The sequence below is a fragment of the Vulpes lagopus genome, chromosome 15, assembly GCF_018345385.1.
Source record: "Vulpes lagopus strain Blue_001 chromosome 15, ASM1834538v1, whole genome shotgun sequence".
NCBI classification, from domain to species: Eukaryota; Metazoa; Chordata; class Mammalia; order Carnivora; family Canidae; genus Vulpes; species Vulpes lagopus.
Genome location: NC_054838.1, coordinates 14,175,211 through 14,196,608, shown reverse-complemented (window position 1 = coordinate 14,196,608; position 21,398 = coordinate 14,175,211). Strand labels below are relative to the sequence as shown.

Sequence of the window (21,398 nt, the reverse complement as noted above, 5' to 3'; positions counted from 1 at the left end):
ATAACATGTTAATCTGCAATCACCACAAAAAAGTCTCAATTAAAAAACATTAGTAAAAGTTATGTTTTGTAGAAAAAGTGCCGTACTAAGTCACATCCTGCTTCCCTCAATTGTCCATAAATTTAGGGGATTTAGGGACTTCTAAAACAGGCGCCACCGTTTCTGTCGGGGCAGGGAGGGCCCGGTGCCTAGAAGAGGTCAGCAGCACGGGGGCCGCGTCGCTGCTCTGGTCTCCGAGCAGCTGCCCAGGACGGCCACGGAGGGCTCAGGGGGCCTGCACCCAGCGGCTTTCGGGTCTACCCGCCGGGTGCCCCAGGGCCCTTGCGCGCCTGCAGAGGCGGCGCCGGGCCCTCGTCTTGCTCCCTGGAAGCGCGGCTCCTCCGCACGCACCGGAGCGGCCTGCAGCGGCCGGACGCGGCCCCCCGAGACTCGCGAGGCGTTTCCCCCGACCGGTTCCTCTCGGAGAGCGCGACCCAGGGGCGCGGGTGCACCCCGTGTGCTGAGCGGGTCGCAGGAGCCGAGCCAGGGCGGGACCGGCAGGAGCCCCGATCGCGCTCTTCCCGCTGCGTCCGCGGCCGCCTCCGAACTTTTGCAAAGTGTCGGGGGGGGGGGGCCCGGCAGGCTGGGCGAGCGCGCCCCGGGCGCCGCGTCCCGCGTGGGGGAAACTGAGGCAGGGCGGGCGGGCGCGCGCAGCTCCGGCCCCGCGCGGGGAGCCCGGGCTTGCAGGGTTGGCCGCCGCGCGGACGCGGACGCGGACGCGGGCACCTCGGGCCGCCCTCCCCGCCGCCCCGCCCCGCCCCGCCCCGCTCGGGACAAAGCCGGAGCCCGCGCCGCGAAGCCGGGGGGCGGGGGCGGGGGGGGCGGGGGCGGCTCCCGCGCGCGCCCCGCTCCCCCGTGGGCGCCAGGCTCCTCCCCGCCGCCCCAGCCGCGCGGCCCGCCCCGGAGCCCCATGACGTCACCGGCGGCGGCAGGCCCCGCCCCGGCCCCGGGCGGCAGGCCGCATGACGTCACCGAGGCCCCACCCCTCCGGCGCGAGTTCGGTCCTGGCGTTCATTTCATTCCTGGCCTCATTCCGCACATTCTTAGCATCGCTCGCGCCGCGCCGCGCCGCCCGGGCCGAGCCGAGCCTCTGCAGCCGCCGCCGCGGCCCCGCCGCCCGCCGCGGGCGCCCCCGAGCACTTGGCAGAGTCGCCTCCACCCTGCGGGCCGGTCCGCGCGGCGGGGCCCGGGCCCGGGGCGGCCGCGGCGGGACGCGGGCCATGCGGTGAAGCCCCCGCCGCGCCCTCCGCGCCCTCCGCCCGCAGCCCCCAGCCCGCAGCGCCCCCAGCCCGCGCGCCCTCGCCCGGAGCCGCGGGCAGCAGGGCCCCGGGCAGGAGCCGCGCGGCCGACGGTGGGGTGGCCCGGCCCGGGCGCCGGGAGCCGGGAGCCGGGAGCCGGGAGCCGCGAGCCGCGGAGGGAGCCGGGCGCCGAGCTGCGGGCGGGGAAGCGGCGCCGAAGTTTGCCTCCGACTCGCCGGGCGCCGCGGCGGCTGCCTGCGCCGAGGTAAGTTGGCGCGCGGGGCGGGGGGCAGGGGCGCGGGGCAGGGGGGGCAGGGGGGGCAGGGGGGGCGCGGGGCGGGCCGCTCCGCTTTGTGCGCGGCGGGCGGGCGGCGGGACCCCGCGGGACCCCGCGCCCCCCCGCCCAGGTGAGCGCCGCCGCCGCCGCCGCGCGCGAGTTGCCGGGACGCCAAGTTGGGCCGCGCGCTGCCGAGCCCGGCGGCAACAGGCGGCTCCCGGCCGCGCCCCCCGCGCCCCGCGCCCCGCGCCCCGCCCGCGCGCTCACGCTCACGCACACTCGCACTCGCACCCGCTCGCCGCCTCGGCCACTTTGCGCGGTTCTCCCGGGGAAGTCGCAAGTTCGGAGCGGAGCGGCGCGGGCGGGCGGGGGGCAGCGGGCGCCGCCTCGGAGCCCCCGCGGCCGGCCCCCCCGACCCCCCTCCCGGGGCCCCCTCCTCCCGGAGCCCCGCCGCCGGCCCCCGCGGCCCCCCCGCGCCGGGCCCCCGCCCCCCCCCCCCGCGCTCCCCGCGCTCCCCGCGCTCCCCGCCCTCCCCGCGCTCCGCGGGCCCGGGGTCGGGGGTCCGGGGTCCGGGGTCCGGGGTCCGGCCGCGGGGGGCCGCCGGCGGGGCTCGCTCCTTCCCTAAGATGAAAGCGGGCGCGGGCGCCTCTGCCGCTCCTGCAGGACTGTGGCCGCCGCCGCCGCCTCGTTGCACATTCAAGTGGAAAATTTTCAGGAGTCAGCAGAAACATTGTGTCCAAAAACGACCGAGTCGCTCTCCCCGCCAAGCCCCGGAGGAGACTGTCCCTGGAAAACTTCCCTCCGGTAGGAAATCCTGGGGGATTGGCCCGTGTGCTGGAGGCGCGGACCCGGGAGAGGACGGAGACCAGGGCACCTCTTAGCCTTAGTCTTTGTTCGCGGCAGCGACACTGTTTCTCCAAAGTCCAGAGGCCCGTTTTCAAGAAAGTTCAACTTCCATGAGTTTCTCTTTTCTAAAATGCATTTGTGTGTGTGTGCATCTGTGTGTGTGTGTGTAATATATATATATGATTTTTTTTTTTTTTTTGGGACTGAAGGAACATTTTTAAATGAGTTGAAAACAATAGGGGAGCTCACACTTGCCTTATTCTTCCTCCCACGGAAATAAATAAAATCCAGATCATCATTTTCTTTGCTTTTTAATTGTCTTTCTTTTTTTTAAAGATTTATTTAAGGTTTGAATGGTGTCACTGTATAAAAATATTTATGAAACAATGAAATAGCAGCCACCAGCATTTCTCAGGAGGCTTGTTAACTTCTCAGAAGCAAGTGGCTGCCTGTGATTTGCAGAAATGAAAATTGACCTCAGTAAGCGCTGGAAACTTAGAGACAGATGATGTTCCAGGAGCGGGTAATGTAAAAAAAAAAAAAAAAAAAAGGCCTGTTTTAAAAACAGTGCCTTGGAGGGAGCCCAGGTCCTGGGATGGAGAGAGGTCTGCGAAACCGATCGGGTTTCAAAATGGTTAAACAAGAAAATGTAAAATGCTGCAGATATTGCAAAGGAGCAGAACACTTAGCAGTTCAGGGCAGCCACATGTTTCTTCCTCCCCACCCTTCTCCTTGATGGTTTCTGGAAGTTTTGGTGGTCTGATCCGTTTGCTGGTGTGCTGAGTGCCTGCAGGTGGTTACCTGAGCAGAGGGACCCCTTCGGGAGCCTGAGATCTGACTGCATCGTCGAAGCAGGCGGTGGGCTCCTTTCTGTGTCGCCCGCCGGGGACTCCTGCCGGGGTGTCATGCCCGGGGGCACCTTGAAGGCAGTGCTGGGGCAGCGTATCTCGGGCTGTGTCCAGAGCTTCATCCTTTCACTATTGGGCTTGTGCCCTTTTGTAACTAGCACAGACGGTCTTTGGGGCCAGACTTGGATCCAACTTTGGTTAAGAATCTTTCCTCTTCAGAGGGAAATAGTAGAACTCATTACAAAGTGACTCAGGAAAGACAAATGGATTAGTTGAACCTTTGTCAACAGCGAGGTTTTGAATTGCTGATTATTTTTTTGGGGGGGGGGGGGAAGGGGGGAAAGGCTTATTTTTCTAATCTCACTATTTCCATAAATGGTCACAGATATTTTTGTTTAGTATTTCTTTGTATGTGCAACTCGGTGATGAGCTCTCAGGTTTCAGATTTTAAACCGAGTTTGTAATTCTTTTATTTGTTGTTGGTATTAAAAAATGAACTGATAAGCTGTGTTCCTGGTTCTTGCTGATGGTATAAAAGTGCCAACGTAGACCATTTTATTTTTAAAGTATTATTTGATCCACAATTTTAGGGGAATATTAGAATAGTCTTTTTTTTTTTTTTTTACAATTTTGAAACAAAACCAATGTGACACTTTGCCTTGACTGTAAGATTTTTTTTTTGAATATAAGATACAATCTTTGTATAGATTTCTCCTCTTAGTGATCTTTCATAAAGTAAGAAATAGAACTCCATCCAGAGAACATGCTTGAGACATTGATGGAGGGTTTTTTTTTTTTTTTTCCTTTTCCCAAAACATAAACCAGGACTCATCACGACATATACTTAATGAGATTTAATTTAAAGAGGGAGTGCAACCTAGTTTAGTTTGAGCCGGATTGAAACAAATTTCTCAGGGAGAGGCTGCTGCGAGGCGCTTCCTTGCATTGTGGTACAATGTGTGCCTAGGCCCCAGCAGCAGACTAATTATATGTGAGGGCAGGTTTGGGGTGGGTGGGGAGGGGAGGGGGGAGGGGGGCACTCTGGGAGAAGTCAGCTTCTTCGTTTCCCTTTTTTGTCTCTGTTACTTTATACAGGGAGAATTATGTATTCATACACTCTGGGGACCAATGTCCCCTTTTATTAAGAAAAAGGACAAGAAAGTCTTAAGAGGGTGTTTGATTTTTTTTTTTTTGCTGCCTGTGCTTTAGTCATTTAGAAACAGTTTTGAGTTCTGACGCTGCAGAACAGTGAGTACAGGAGGGCATTTCTCAATGGGAAAATTTGAGGAGAATATACTTGTAGTGGATCATCCATTTCTAGATCATATTTGTTATATCTTCAGGAGAAAAGTATGTAACAGGAACAGTCAGAGAATGTCGATCTCAGATGTTAGATAGGCCTTTGAAGAAATGAGCTGTACTATTAACCGTGTTTGAAGGTTCCTTGTTTTAGAAAAGGATCGATCTCTCCTACATGGTCAAACCAGAGCCTGTGCATCTGTGGGATTACTTTTCTCTCTAATCTCATGTATTATTACGTGTTAATTGTGAGCATAATTATACTGCCTGCAAATGAAAATCGTGGTGTTTTATCACTCAGAAGGTTGGTGCAAATCACTTGCGTTTGTGATCCAGTGTAAAGTGACCGTGTTCACATGCAGACAGTAGGTAGATAACACTTTCAAGCTTGTATTTTGGGCACGTTGTCTTGTTTCCAATAAAGAGATTGCGAAAGAATAAAAATGCTGCTGAGTGAAAGCTGTGCCTAGGGGTTGGATCCATTTAGTGATAAAACTTTTCAGGTCTGTTTTTTTTCCCCAAAGACTGAAGAATACTGTCCAGAGCGAGTGTCCGGCTTTCTCGGTCGCACGGCAAGGAAATCAGAGTCCACCTTTCTGTTGACCAAGGCGCGCACTACGGCTTCCTCTTTAGAGTTCAGAGACTGGAACTGCCGCAAGCGCTGGTGTCCTACTTCTGAACTCGGCACGAAAAAAAAAAAAAGTATATTGTAAGCTGCTTGTCCTTTGACAAACTTGGGCTCTGCTGCTGGGCTACTGGACTGATTGATGGCTAGAATAATCTTTGATCGCTGCCCGGTGCTTTTTCTTACTTTATCTGTAGAAGCCACAGATTGCCCTGTGGTATTTCAATCAGATCCCAGATCATGTTTGAACAATATCAGTGATATATTTTACTCTTTCACATTGACAAAGGTGATACAATTAAGTAATCCAGGTCCAGGTCCGTGTTAAGCCCTTAATGTGTCAGGGTTGGGCTTTCTGACAAAGCCCAGTTTAGTGCCCCTCGTGTTGTGATGACTGCATACTTCTGAGATCTGGGAAGTTTGGGCCTTCCCTCTTCTGGAATAGTTTGTGGAATGCCCGAATATTCGGATCTACATATCTGGAGTGTTTCTGTGCGTGTTTTTGTTTTGTTTTCAAAGCTGGGAGCTATTCAGAGTCCCCAGCCTGTAAAGAGTCTCGTCCTAAGCGCCTTTGACCCCATCCCATATTGGAACTCACAGTTGAAATTCAGCCATCTCTTCAGATAGGTTCAGCCTTCCTCATGGTGCCGAGTAAGAGAATTTTGAAATAAGTATTTTGGGCAGCCCGGGTGGCTCAGCGGTTTAGCGCCGCCTTCGTCCTGGAGGGCCTGATCCTGGAGACCCTGGATCGAGTCCCACGTCGGGCTCCCTGCATGGAGCCTGCTTCTCCCTCTGCCTGCGTCTCTGCCTCTCTCTCTCTGTGTCTCTCATGAATAAATAAATAAAATCTTTAAAAAAAAATATGTATTTTTATTTTAGTGAAAGCAAATAGGATGCCTTGAAGGGTGGGTTTTGAGGATGGTATTTCTTACAGGGTGGGTCCCTCTGAGCTCTTAAGTGCTGTCACTGGCTTTTTTGCATGGTTGGGAGGATTCTCAGAAAATAGTTTCCATAGTCTGGGAGTCCTAGCTAACTGTGAAACCACTGGTCTCTCTCCTGATTGGAAGGGGGAGGGGGAGTCTTAGAGGCTGTTCTCTTTCTACACGATTGTGGCAGGCCAAGGGAAGTCTCCATCCTGGCTGTACTCACCCCCCCCCCCCAATGCCCCCACATTTACTATCCCCCCATCAATATTTACTATCCTGATGTAATGCTTTCTGCTCTTTTTCACATTCGTTTTTAAGGCTCTGTCCTAGGATTTCATTAGCAGTGTTAGTTTGAGGAATAGGACCCAGCATCGGAAAATGGGTTTAAAAGAAAAAAAAGCAGCTTATTAATGAACAAGTTAAGCACCCCCATCGTCTCCAGTGGGGAATTCTGGTTGCTTTTAGGCGTCTGACAGATTTAGATGTATGTGTACAGTGACTGAAACACTATTGACTCGGAATATACAACAATGACGAGTGCTGTTGTTTTTACTGATATATAAACTGAAAAACTGCTGCTAATGGTGGGAAATGTTAATTATGTGAGAACATATTGAACTTATATTCTCTGGCATGAACTTTTAAAAAAAATGCATGAACTGCGCCGCTTTTTTATAGGCACAGCTTTCTAATTATCATAATTCAGTTCAGCTCTGCTCTTGGATGGAGTTCAAGTGCAATCTCAATTTAACTTGAAAGGAGTTTTTTTTTTTTTTTTAACTGAGAATGTTTAAGAAAATTTGAAAAGTTCATCCAAGAATGTTTTCTGCTTAGGTGTTGGTAATTGTGGGGGGGATGAAAATGAGTGCTTTTCTGTAATAATTAACTAGATCTGAATGTTAGATTGACTGTCCTTTTTTTTTTTTTTTTTTTGCTTTGCACTGTAGCCAAACCTGCATCTTGTACATTTTTGCACAACCGGATGCTATGTGTTGCTGAGGTCTCTTTGAAAACCAGTGTCTTTTACCTAATTGGTAGTAAACTATAAATAAATGAATATTTTATTACCGTTAATGATAAAATCTCCGTGAAGATAGGAACCTCTTTAGAGGGTAGGGAGTAGAAAGCAATAAATGCAGAAATCTTACGAATTCATTCAGCGAGAACCACCATTAATCTTGGATACCAACCAAGCCTTTGGAAGGTGCTATCTGCATTTGTTTGTTCATCTTTACATCTTGACCTGATGGCCTTCTATGACAGGAGGCATCTTTGACAGCGTTCATTCCACTGCCTGATGTCCTTTAAATTTTCTGCGACTTTAGAGCCTTTTCCAAGAAAGAAAGAAAAAAAAAAGTTAATGAAGCCCAGGCGCCAAATCCTCTGTGGAATCAATTTTAATTGGAAGAAAGAACAACTTCAGCTGGACCTTCCGACTTTCGTCCAGTTCTGACTTCTGCTGAAATGCAAAGGGAGCCCGCAGAAACCAAATGACTTCATTTGCTCTGGCACTTAAGAGCCGAATTCACTTCCACGGTGGTGAAATAAAAGGAGCCAAGTGTTTTAAATAGCCACTCCCCGAGGCCCGCCCGCCCGAGTGTTTTGAGAAAAGCGCATTGTCTGCTTGCAGCTCTCGCTGGGAGCCCGCCTGGCTCGCCCTCCCCCACCAGGCAGCTCCGTTCCCGGGGCTGACATCTGGTTTGCTCTCTTCACCTGATGTATACCTGGGTGCACACATGCGCGCACGCGCACACACACACACACACACACACACGCATCGCGGGCGTGCGTGTGTCCTGTAGGTAACGCATATTTTTGATGTCGAATGTGTGCTGTGTTGCAGGCCCTCCTGGGATGGGGGGGAGGCACAAGGCTAATAGCGCAGAATAAAATGTAAACACAGCAGCCGCCCCACATGCCGCTGCTGCTGGGTTTCTGTCCGACGGTGCTGTCCGGGTAGGCGTGCCTATTGTTGCGGCCGCAACAGGCGGCAGAAGTTGGGGCACCATATGGCGGATGTGGGCCTCAGATAAGCTGTCTGGTAATTTAGCTTATCAATAGCATTTTGATATGCTTCATTTTCAGATCACCCATCCCTGTGGCTGGGGATGTCCTGGGGGCTAACTGATTGCAGACCATTGAAACCATTGTGAGCGATGCTTCCTTCCTTTGGTGGAATCTCTTTCAGCCCCTTCTCCCTGGCTGCCTTTTCATCTCAAGGCCTTTGGGAGACCGTGGTGGCTGGAGTCAGAAAGAGCCCCCCTATCAGCTGAGGGATGGCAGCCCCGGCCAGAAATCTGGAACCCTCAGAAGACCTTAGCAAGTGTTTTCATTGAGAGCAAAACAGAAGACAAGCTACCTAATAGCATTTTCTTAAAAGAAAAAAAAAAGATTTTATTTATTTATTTATGAGAGGCAGAGACATAGGCAGAGGGAGAAGCAGGCTCCTCGCAGGGAGCCTGATGCGGGTCTCGATCCCAGGACCCTGGGATCACAACCTGAGCCAAAGGCAAGACGCTCAACCACTGAGCCAGCCGGGTGCTCCTCCAATAGCATTTTTCATAGAGGCAGAGCTGAGAAATTCCCGTAATTCAAAATCTGCCTTTGTTTTAAACACTGGAGAGATAAGATAAGGCCGCCGATATTGTTCTTTCTTAGTTTGGTAAAAGGTTTTCTCATTTTGTTGCGTTTTCAGAATACCTCCCTAATTTCCTTTCACCTTTGAGTTCTACCTTAATCATAAAATAAAAAATTGATGGGTGATCTACATAACTGGGAACCAGGAGAAGAGTCATCTGTGATTTGGAGGCGGAAAGAGGCTTCCTTGATGACTAAGAATTGTAAAGAGGGCCATGCTTCTAGAACACTTCCACACTGTCTTTCCTGAAGGAAAACTATTCTTCCAGTGGGGAACCGCCAGAGGGACTCTTGGCCTGAGTTGCTGGAGCTGACTCAGGGTTTCTGCACACAGTAGGTGGCTCTGTGGAAGCTTGGTGATGTGCATCAGCATGTGCTTATCAGCCGAGTGAGTCTCATTCATCAAATATGTGTCCCCACGATGCACCAGGCACCTGGGGGAAACCACGGTGAGACCCTCCTGCCCTTTTCCAGCGCACCCTCCCTGGATGTTCTTGCTCACCTTTCCAGGGCTCTCTCATCTTTTCCCACATTTTGACTTCTGGGTTTGTGATTCACGGTACACAGATCCTTTTGTGTGGCTAATTCAGGATGATTCTGACTCAGATCCAGGTGAGCTCCTGTCCACTCCGGCCCCTGTGCCTCTGCTGCACCAGTGTCTTCACCTGAGCGTGTGCACAGCGACCTCCATAGATCTTTAAACAACCCGGACATTACCCCTGGAGATTTAGGGGGGCTGGGCTGGGTACAAAGTTTCTGTGGTTTTAAGAGGTCCGTGGTGGTGTCCACCTCTGGTTGGGAACCTTTGCTTTAGATATTCTAATTCTTCTGATCCAGTCAGTTTAAATTTGGCCATCCCTCCTCCCCACTCCGAAGGGACTTTCTCTCCACCTGTATTTGTGAACAAATACTGAATCTTTATGGAATTCACTAAGATGTGGTTGGTTTTAAAAATACAGCTGTACAAAAAGATAAGGTTGCACCTTTCTATGCAGGAAAAACAATAAAACGAACAAAACCATCTTCCCCGTGTTTGGCAATCATCTGTTACCCCTTGGGAGTGTAGCAGTTGATTCCAGATGTGATTATAGAGGTGAGGTGTGTGTCAGGCTTGCTGGCAAAGGTTTGAAGGGGCTAATTCTTGTCTGGCTGCTTGCAGAGGCAGTTTTACTTTCTGGTAGTGAGGCTGCTTGGAGAGCTCCTCAAGTGGTATCCCTTGACATAGACGTAGCAGAGCCTGACGGCATTCAAGAGATGAGCCCACTGCTGCTACACCAGGCCTGGCTTTTCATTCTTTTCTTCTCACTTCCTTCCACCTTGGGCACATTGAAATCCAGATGCTCCCCGTTTTGTGTAGGATTGCTACTTGCCCCTGCATGTTTAAACATTTACAGGTGCTCCTGGATGCCGGGGATTTGGCGATCAGCAAAGGTGGTCAAAGAATAGTGGTAAGTCAACACAACCCTGCGAAGTTTGTAGTTTGGCAAGGGAAACAGGCCTGTAGAGAGATCATCACGATCCAGCAGGGAAGCTGTATATCTCGTACTGTCTGCATTCCACCGTGCAGCTTTTCTTATATTTAAAGTTGGGATGTGCCCTGCAGTCTCGGCTGGCCGGGCTGTGGCCGTGCTCTGCAGTGTGGTTGCATACACTCATGCAAGCCTGAGGGACAGGTGCAGGAGAGGGAGAGAACCCAGGAGCCCACGCTAGGGCATTCCTAAGGACGCTCTCGATGTTGCCAGTGCTCTTGGTATGAGGGTGATACTGTGTGGAAAAGCACGGATGTTGATCTCTCAGAAGTTGTCTTAGGTGTATCTTACCTGGTTTATTTGGTTTATTTACCTCTTTCTGTGTATGATCGCTGTATGATCAAAAAAAGTTTCAGTCTGTATGAAATTCGATTTCTGAGTGATAAGTCAGCATTCTGGCACGGCTGGTTTCACAGCAATATTTCTTAGAAATAAAATCATTTTGCATTTTGCAACTATGGTGTGTTAGAGCTGATGAAATGTTGAAGAATGGTGTTTGCATCGCTCTCCAAAAGGATCTCAGTGATTTTCTATTATGGAGAGAGGTGGTTTTGAGGGAGTAGTTTGGGAAGGGGCTTTTTCTTTTTTTTAACCATGTGTAGTTTTTAGGAGCATAAATTTCCTTATGTAACATCAGAATAAAGGGAAAGTAACACAGTTGTCTAAGTGCTCTTGTGCTCTTGATAATATCCAAACAGCTGTATTGCTCAGTGGTAGAGACTGAGGAAACCTTTGCAGAGGAAGTGATGTTGAGGGCAGCCCGGATGGCTCAGGGGTTAAGCACCTGCCCTTGGTCCAGGGTGTGACCCTGGAGACCCTGGATTGAGTCCCACGTCGGGCTCCCTGCATGGAGCCTGCTTCTCCCTCTGCCTGTGTTTCTGCCTCTCTCTCTCTGTCTTATGAATAAATAAATAAAATCTTAAAAAAAAAACAACCCTTAAAAAAAAAAAAAGGTGATGTTGAGGGGCCCCTTGGTGGCGTGTCAGTTAAGTGTCTGCCTTCAGCTCAGGTCATGATCCCGGGTTCCTGGGATTGAGCCCTGATTCAGCTCCCTGCTCTGGGGAGCCTGCTTCTCCCTCTGCCTGCAACACCTGCCCCCCCCCCACATGCTCTTTCTTTCTCTGTTAAATATATAAACACAAAATCTTGAAAAAGGTGATATTGGAGTTGGGTCTTGAAGGGAAAGAGTTTATTTTTTGCCAGATGCCATTTTGGGAGTAGTGTGGAACTAAGTCCTTTTTTTTTTTTTTTTTTTTTTTTTTTAAGGATTTTGTTATTTATACGTGAGACACACACACAGAGGAAGAGACATAGGCAGAGGGAGAAGTAGGTTTCCTGCCGGAAGCCTGATGTGGAACTCCTCAGAGGACTCCAGAATCATGACCTGAGCCAAAGGCAGATAGATGCTCAACCGCTGAACCACCCAGGTGTCCCTGGAACTAAGTCCTTAAAAAAAAATGACCCCCCCCCAATACTCTCCAGAGTAGTGACCTCAGCCTTCAAATACTGATAGAAAAAGTTTATTGCCAGTCATGAGGTCTTACAGATCTGAACCTATAGATCTGAAACTTGGCTCTGAGCAATTAATTGAAAGAAGTGGAGGGAACTGGTTGACAAGGGGAGTGCAGTTAGGAAACTTCCTGACTCTGGTTTGGAAAAAAGTAGGATAATAATGTAGTTTTAAAAACTCAGATCCAGAGTAGGACACTCCTTAGTTGGACTTGGCTCAGCCATTACTGGTTTTGTGGCCTTGGACAAATTGCTCTCTGAGCTCTGGTGTCCTCATCTCTGAATTTCAATATAACACCTCTTGTAGGCCTGACACATAATACATGCTCAGTAAATACCAATTTCAGATGTTATCTTGAATGCCAGGTCTTCATAGATTTCCTACCAGGCCAGCCTGGACAGTGACTCTTGAGGAACACCCAGAGCCGAGGCAGAGTTAATTAGAAGAGCTGGACTTCAGGTCGCAGGCAAATGGATTCAAATGCATGGGTGGCTGAGGTATCCCATGAAGTCTGAGACCATTAATCGCTTTGAACCATACTTCCTCTATTAATAAATGATGGAGGAATAAATGATGGAGGAAACCCATCAATGAATATATAATATGTGAGGTTGTTCTTTGCCAAGTGGTACTATGAATTAAATGGAAATGCTTCCAAGGGTGGGTAGCATGGTGCACCTTTGTCCACCCGAAAGAAAGCTACTTCTACTTCTACTTCTTAGACTCTTCCTTGGAAGCTGCACTCCTAACTCAGGGATTGGGTTCTTTTTTTTTTTTTTTTTTTCTTTAAGGATTTTATTTATGAGAGACACACACATAGAGGCAGAGACATAGGCAGAGGGAGAAGCAGGCTCCATGCAGGGAGCCTGATGTGGAACTCCTTTCCAGGACCCAAGGATCACACCCTGAGCCGAAGGCAGATGCTCAATCACTGAACCACCCAGGTACTCCTGGGGATTGGGTTCTGAAAGTTCTCTTAGATGATTGCATGGAACTCTTCTTCTCATAGACTGTGCTTGGGGCCCTGGACCTGCTGGGGAGACCATTAAGGAATTGTCCCTGGAACCTTGAGGGATCAAGCTTCAGGTATGACAAAATTAGAGGCAGAGAGGTACCTCTCCCCTACTTTTGCTGCCCCTATTGTACTTAAAAAAATTTTTTTTTTTTAAAGTAGGCTCCCTACCCACTGCAGGGCATGAACTCACAACCTTGAGGTCAACTTGAGCTGAGATCAAGAGGCAGATGCTTAACTGAGCCATCCAGGTGCCTCTGCACTTTTTTTTTTTTTTTTAACTTTCTTTAGTATTTTATTTTTAGAATAGGCCCCACATTCAACGTAGAGCTTGAACTCAGAACCCTGAGATCAAGAGTACATTCTATACCTACTGAGCCAGCGACACGCTCCCTTCCCATCCCAGTGGACTTTTTAATACCTGTTTGGGACCAGGCAGCTTTTCTGCTCTTGGTTTCCACATCTGGAAAATGGAACTGTTGCTACCTACTTTGAAGGGTTGTGGGAAAGCTAGGTAAGAGCTACCTCAAAAGGCTAGACCTGCCGGTGTGATTGCTGCTGGAACCCAGACCATCCTATTCATCTCAGTGCTCCAAGCTCTGAAATGAAATCTTTGCCCCCTGTATTAGACTTCCTCTTTTTTATTTTTTTATTTTTTAAGATTTATTTATTTAATCATGAGAACAGAGAGAGAGAGGCAGAGACACACACAGGCAGAGGGAGGAGCAGGCTCCATGCAGGGAGCCTGACGTGGGACTCGATCCCTGGTCTCCAGAATCACGCCCTGGGTTGAAGGTGGCGCTAAACCACTGAGGCACCCGGGTTGCCCTAGACTTTCTGTGGACCTTAAATATACTCAAATACTGATTCATACTTGTGTGAATGGCAGTCCATCCATTGTTGTTGCCAGTGCGTTTGTGTATTACAGAGGATGCTTGTTAATCCAAGGTGAGTGTCTCTTTGGGTTAGTACCCAGGTATACCCTGGATAGATGAGCTGGATCTCTTCTGGAAGCTGGTGGTTTGTAAGCTGTGTTTTCAGAGTCTTCTGTCTTAAGCTGGTCAGCTATACTTCAGGGTGTGTCAGTGTCCCCATGCTTTTTGCTTTTTTTTTTTTTTTTTTTTCCCCATGCTTTTTGACATGAGCCACTCCCAGTGACTAGTCTGAGCCAGGCAGGTGTGAGCCTGGGCTGGGGACCACCTGCACTTTATGGACCTCTCCTGTTGTCTCTTAACCAGGGTATATGGAACTTTGAGTGACTGGTTTCCCGGTCTTCAAATTAAGAATTAAAATTAAGGATTGTTGGGGCGCCTGGGTGGCTCAGCAGTTGAGCATCTACCTTTGGCCCAGGGTGTGGGACCTGGGATCCAGTCCCATGCCAGGCTCCCTGCATAGAGCCTGCTTCTTTCTCTCTCTCTCTGTGTGTCTCTGGCTCTCTCTCTCCCTCTGTCTCTCATGAATAAATAAATAAAATCTTAAAAAAAAATTAAAGATTGTTAAGAGATGAGTGGACTTGGGGGGAAAGATAGAGGCTTTTGGAGATAGGCAGGCTGACCGTTGAGGAAAGGAGGGAGGCATATTTAAAGACAATTCACGACCTGTGAATCTACTAAAAGCCACTGAATTATATAATTTTCAAGAGTAGATTTTATGGTATGTGACATATGTCATGGAATCAATACAGCACTGAATCTGGTTAGCACGCTGTACTCACCATGGCACCCTCCTACCCCCCATGAAATGTGTGCATTTGTTTTGCTGGTCAGATGATTAAGGTTGATACTCAAGAGTGACGTCCTAATATAAATTTACGTTTCTGCTTGTTTCCTGGTTTTAGTGAGGGGCCTACAGGTGTCCATTGAAAATATCTAAGGTGGAAGATGCTTTTACTTGAGGAAGAGCAATTTCAATAATGCGGAACGCCTTGCTCCTTAATGATAAATGTTGATTGCGTTAACTGCCCGAGCGCCTTACACTTAAGCAATCCAAGACCTCGATAGATATCAACAAGGAGAAACTGGGAGTTCGGGAGATAGAGAGACCTGGAAGGCACTTGTAGCCACAAGTCCAGTGCATCGTCAAATCTGATTTTTTTTTTTTTTAAGATTTTATTCATTCATGAGAGACACAGAGAGGCAGAGACACAGAGAGGCAGAGACACAGACAGAGGGAGAAGCAGGCTCCCTGTAGGAAACCTGATGTGGGACACGACCCTGGGACCCCAGGATCACACCCTGAGCCAAAGGCAGGCATCCAACCACTGAGCCACCCAGGCGTCCCCGAATCTGACTTAAGATGAGGAAGAAAAGAACCCAGAACCAGGTTAATATACCCCAAAGTTCAAGTTCTGCTCTGCCCAGTTTTTCCTTAACTGCAATTTGGTCTTGTTCCTGTGTCCTCCCAGTTACCCTCTGTCTTCCTCCTAATAACTGTTTATGACAGTTTTTATCCACTGGTATTTTGTAAAGGGTTGTCCTCTTCCGTTCCTCATGGCTATGTAACGACTTGCCTGGTACAGTCCTGCTCCTTATTTCTGAGCCTCTGAGCAGTAGTTCATAGCACCCTCTTGTTACCCTCAAATGCCCCAGTTTGTATGAAAAACTACAGTCTTTCTGCTATTAGGAAACTATTGAGGAAACTGGACAACCTCCTTTAATTTAGCAGAATAGAGAGAAAATCTTTGGGTAGGAGGTCTTTGCAGCCAGGGATTGAGGTCCTGACAGTATTATTCTGGAAGGCATGTCGCCGGCTGTTTCTGAGACCAGAGCTTTTATAGAGCTTTTCCTATAAACCTGTGCTAGTTTTAACCAACTTGCTTCAAACCCTCTGCTGTTCTGTAGATCAATTCATAATGTATTTTTTTTTTAAATGTGTCCATTCATAGGAATGATTCAGCATTGGTTCATTTCCTTTTTAGACTAGCAAAGTTTAATTGAGAACTTTTTCCCAGTGGAATGCTGAAAGGTTTGTATTGTGTGAAATTCGGGGATTTCAGATTATATTTTAGGACTTGTGGTCTCAGTGCTCTTGACATCCTTAGGTTTCAGGCTTGCTTGTCTCTGCTCTTTGGGAGACTGCGGGATCATGTCCTATGATGTACCTAAATATATAAGGTAGGGAAAGTAGAATGGGATTTAAGAAATTTTAGTACTTCGGCTAATACCAAAAGTAATTGTAACAGCACCGCTCAGTTCCAGGTGGTTGTTTTGACACCATTGTTTGTTTAGTTATTTTATCATGTGCTTGAGGCAGTGACTCGGGCAGGTGTTCAGTCTCCTGTGGTGTCTTTCAGGTCTGGCCTTTGCTGTGGAGCTCAGAGATCTGTTTCCTTATTGGGGCTGTTCATAGGGAGAAGACATTTTTCAGGGTCCTCTACAGGTTGGGGTCTCGGTCCCTCTACTTCCAGCCGTGTGGAAGAGAAGGCTTGGTTGGACAGCCCCTGCAATTGGGCTGTGCCCTTGAGCAGGCAAGTCACCTGAGAATCTTTGGTTCCCTCTGGAAAGGGGATGCTGGGCCACCTTGGCCCCCCAGCCCGCTTTGGAGGTGAGCTTTTAGATTAAGAAAGAGCTAGAATGTGAGAGTCTAGGCAGAAAGGTCCTGGAGGACCATGTCTGTATCTGGGTCATTCTATCCACAGCCCCACAGTCCCCTCCCAAAGGCAGGGTTTGTGGAGGAGGGGCGGCACTGCTGAGTCCCCTCTATTAACTTGTGGTTGCTCCAATTCCCAGGCCACTCGGGAGCATTTGGGAGGTAAGGAAGACTGGCCAGGTTCTGTCCTGAGCCGGTTCTTCAGCATCACTTCATTTAAACCTAACAGCTCCATTTGCAGTTGAAGGAAGGGAGACTCAGAGAGGTTTAGCACCCTGCCCAAGGTCACACAGCAGTTTAGCACCCTGCCCAAGGTCACACAGCCAGTGTAAGGGGGAATAAGGGCAGTGTGTGAAGCCAGTTCCTGGATCTGGCTTTTAGCCACAGCTGCCAGGCTAAAAAGATGGCATATTAAGTCACTTGTCAGGTTTTATTATTCTGGCATTTGTACCAAAACCCTAAAAGTACACAATAACTTTATTTTGTGTTCTTGGTGGCCTATTTTACTCTGTCTTCAAAACAAACATGTGGCTAAGGTCCTAAAAAATTTGAGTGAGACCCGGTCAAGCTTTTCATCGGGGTATTGTCTCACCCTTCATTTTGTCTTGAGAACGGCAAGAGTCACCTGCCCTTTGTTTTCAGTCCTCAAAAGACTGTGGGGACCAGTACCCCTCACCTCTCAGACTGGGTATACTGGCCATTGAAAATGAGAGGGTAAGGCTCCTGGGGGCTGAATTGATCCAGACTCCTTTATGTATGTGTGGAGGTGAGGCTGGTGTGGTTTGGAAGCCTGGGTTGATGAACCATATTGGTGTGTGTGTGTTTGTGTGTGTGTGTGTGTGTGTGTGTGTGTGTGTGTGTGTGTGTAGGCTGATGCTGTTTGAAACCCTGGGACTGGATCTGCCAGTTTCTCTGGTTTTTCTTTGGAATGTGCTCTGTTGGCAGACTGTCAGAATAAATTAGCTACCCCCACCCCAACCACCTGAAGACCTAGATATGGAAATGACCTCATGCTGGGGGTAGGATTTAGGCAGATGACCTTGACTTCACTGCTTGATAAGTGGAGGTGCTTGGGAGCCTGGGAAGATGGGATGAATTCCTTCCCTTCCCTGCCCAGGTGACCGCCCAGGTGATGGGGTGGAAAATATGCCTTAGAATGTGCTGTGGGGTGGGCACTGGCAGGGGCTGAGAGGAGAAAGGTTCATGGACTTGCTCAGAGCTCTTAATAATCAGGACTTTGAAAAATACAGTAGGATCTTCAAAATGGGATTGCTAATGGGGTTGCTTTGACATCTTGACTGGTTTTTAGTGAGAGAGTAGGCAGGTTGATACTCTTCCTTCTGTTCAAACAGAAGGACCTGGTCCTGGTGACTCTGGTGCAAAAGGGCAAGTTGGGGCTACTGATGGTCAGTTTCTGGGACTTGTGCTCTTGTCTTTCCCTCCTTCCCAGGCCACTGGTTTGGCCACTCCCTTTTCAGAGTCTTCATATTTTTTTTTCCCTATGCCTTTTGGGTACTTCTGCTTTTGGCCATCTTGGTCTTGCCATAACTTTGTATAGTTTTCTCTAGTGTTTGGTGTGTTTAGCAAAGTAGCCTAAAAGAATGGCTTTGACGTCAGACCCTGCTTCCAGCTCCAGTCCTGCTTTTACTGGGGATGGGATCGCCAGTAAATTATTCCATTTCCTAATCTGAAAAATGAAGAAAATGCTAATGTGATAAAAGAGGATAAAATATGGTGAATGGCCTGCAGTGAGCTTTGCCAGGGTCTCCCCAAACTGGTTCTGTAGTAGTCCCCTACTTCCTTCACCTCCAGCCCCTGCTCCATGTTTCTGAGGGCTTTGTCCCTTGCCAGAAAGTCCCCCCAACATCCCATCCAACCGGAGCTCGTTTATTTGCTTTTCCATCTTCCTCTCTGTTGGGTTTAGTTTTAAGCTTTTTCCCAGCTTCCACTCTTGCTGGATTTCCTGCTCTTTTGTTTTTCTCTCTTCAGACAATTTCCCTTTTGCTTTCACATTTTTACACACAAGACACGCATATACACACATGTGTGCGGCCTAGACCTTCCCCCCTTTATCCTCTTATCACTTGGAGATCTAAGAGAGAGACTGTGCAGTTGCCTGAGTTTCACCAAATATGGTCATCAGAAAAGCACCACTTCTCGATTCTGCTGTCTTTTTTAATACTGGAGACCATTGAATCTTTTGGTTTATGGAATTATCAGCACTCTCAAGAGTTGTTACTCTTCTGAAAAGACATAACTCGTTCTCATTCTCATTTTTATGAACTTGTAGAATTATGCACTTTTCTTCCACTTACCTTTCTGACCTTGGGCAACCTCTTTAATCTTTTTGAATCTCAGTTTCCTTACCTATAAAATGGACATAGACGTGCCTTCCTCTTGGATTATAGCAAGGGTTAGTACAGTGCCTGGTGGAGGAGATAGGGTCCCATATATTATCATCACTGGCTGATCACCATGTCTGGGTGATCACTGTCACCCAATAGCTGAGAATTAGAATGCCAAGGACCTTTCCCTGTAGCATCTTTCTGTGTGTGTGTGTGTGTGTGTGTGTGTGTGTGTGTGTGGGAGGGTGACAAGAAGAGTATCTTCTTATATTTTATTTCAGATCATCAATATTTTTATTATGGAAAAATTCAGTACGGTAGAGGGCAATGGACCTCCCGTGTCCCATCATCACTTAGCAACAGTCATCAGCTCATGGCCATTCTTGTTTCTTCTAAACCCCTGGCTCCTCTCCCACTGGATTTTTGTTCTGAAGCAATCCCAGATGTCATACCATTTCATCTGTAAGGCTTCCAGTAAGTGCTTAAAAACTATGACTCTTAAAAAAAAAAAATACTAACTGTAATATCATCATAACATTTTAATAATAATTCCCTGACATAAAATATCTTTATCTATAAAAGTCACCATTCAGATTTCCTTGATTGTTTCATCAGTGTTTTCCCACAGTTGGATTTGTTTAAATCCAGGTCCAGACAAGATCCACAGGTTATATTTGGTTAGTGTGTTTCTTAAAACTCCTTATAGATATCTCTCTTCCCACCTTTAGTTTCCTCTTGCAACTCAAGCCTCACCGTGTCTCTTGAGTTCACCTTATTCTGGACTTTGCAGCCACATTCTCAGGGTGCCATGTATCATGTTCCACTATCCTCTGTAATTCCCATAAATGGGGATTTAGATTTACAGCTCAATCTGGTTCAGTTTTAATGTTTTTGTTTGTGGTTTTTTTTTTTTTTTTTAAAGAATATTTCCTAACTAGTATTTCCACAAGAGGCACGTAATCATAATGTGCAGTTGTCTCTTTGTTTTATTAACAGCCATTGGTTTATGGTCTCTGCTTGTATCTGTTAGTTCTTACGGACTTTGTAAACTGGTAATATCCCAGTCCTCTTGTTTTTTCTTCATTTATTAGCTAGAATACTCTTATAGGGAGAAATGTTCTCTTACCTGTTAATTGGTTAACTTGGTGTATAGTCTGCACAGGAAAGATTTCTGGTCTTGTTTTTTGTTTATCATTATGCAATCATAGATTTTAAATGATTGGATGCTTTTGAATATATTATAGTTACTCTTATTGATATTCAATTTGAACCATCTTTGGCCACTAGGAGTTGTTGTTTTTTGGTGGGCTCCTTTGTCCTTTGGATGTGACCCTGATATTTTTGATAGCTTCCTGGTATCCATTCTCTTCTTGTGTGTTCTTAACTTAGAATGAACCATTTCTGCTGGGTTTTTGGTTCCTTTTAGTGAAAAATGGTATTTCAAGGCTATGGTGTGAGCACTAGGGTCTCTGCTTCTTCTCCCCCCTCCCCCTTTTTCAGAAGTGGATCCCACCTTCCAGGTCAGCTTGTTGATCCATGATAAACCCTTTCCTTGAACACTGGTCTCATGTTGGCTCCTTTGGTGCTCGGTTGCCATTTCCATGCCCTTGCTTGTCCACTTGTCCTTTTTTCCCCTAAGAAAAAAGGGCAAACCAAGGAATTCCCCAGGGACAGTTCACGGTTTGGCACTCATCGCAAAGGCCAAAGCTCACATTAATTTAGGCTTTACAGAAGGCTTCAGTCAATGCCATTGGTCATGTGCACCCAAGAGTTTGTTCTCCTTATTTAAATAACCAGAAGGTGAGAAATTCCTTATCTTATTACCTCTCTGAGCCATTCAGACAGCAAGTTATATTTTGATGAGATTGTTGGGGTCATTTACACACATCTGTTTGATTAAATATTCCTTGAATGACGTTTTGTACCTTCCCCTCTTTTTTGTTAATCTTTTTTTTTTTTTATTTTTTATTTATTTATTTATGATAGAGAGAGAGGCAGAGACCCAGGCAGAGGGAGAAGCAGGCTCCATGCACCGGGAGCCTGACGTGGGATTCGATCCGGGGTCTCCAGGATCGCGCCCTGGGCCAAAGGCAGGCGCCAAACCGCTGCGCCACCCAGGGATCCCTGTACCTTCCCCTCTTGAAGTGTTTAAAATAGAATGTATTTAATCTCTCAGTCACTTTAAGAATTTATCATGAATATATTATTTTTATAGGCAAAACACACACACACACACACACACACACACACACACACACACAAAAACACCAAAACAAAACCCTAAAGCTTGTGGTTTGGGGCAGATTTATGCAGTGGAGTCCTTAGAACATAGCAAGTGTTGTGCTCTTGTGGCAACACCATAGTAAGCCTCTAAGCCTAAAATGAGTGCTTTTTTTCTTTAACCAGTCTGCCGTTAAGAGTTATTTTTAGTAATTCCTATCTTTGTTTCTTGGAAATTGTTTTGATATCCATGTTGGTGCATTGCAGAATATGCACTTAGGGGAAAAAGTAAAAATTAAAAGAAAGTTAAAAGCTCATTTTAGGGAGAAGCGATGGTACAGTGCTCTCCTCAGAGGGTCCATTCAGCCGTGGAGTTTAGGCGTCAGTAATACTTTTTTTGTTTTGTTGATGAAACAAAGCCATGTGCGATCAGTCCAGCCAACACAGCCTCACAACAGA

General features: G+C 47.8%; 1 protein-coding gene across 2 annotated transcripts in view; it reads left to right on the top strand.

The window, feature by feature from the left end:
- The first annotated feature begins 1,129 nt into the window (after positions 1-1,129).
- TEAD1 (TEA domain transcription factor 1) overlaps positions 1,130-21,398 on the top strand; it is a 268,606-nt gene continuing 248,337 nt past the window's right edge. The window contains exons 1-2 of one of the 2 annotated variants that reach the window (XM_041730079.1): positions 1,130-1,542; positions 2,218-2,358. The gene's annotated coding sequence lies outside the window, so the exon portion shown is untranslated. The remainder of the gene's footprint in view (positions 1,543-2,217; positions 2,359-21,398) is intronic. The other variant, XM_041730084.1, reaches the window with a different exon arrangement.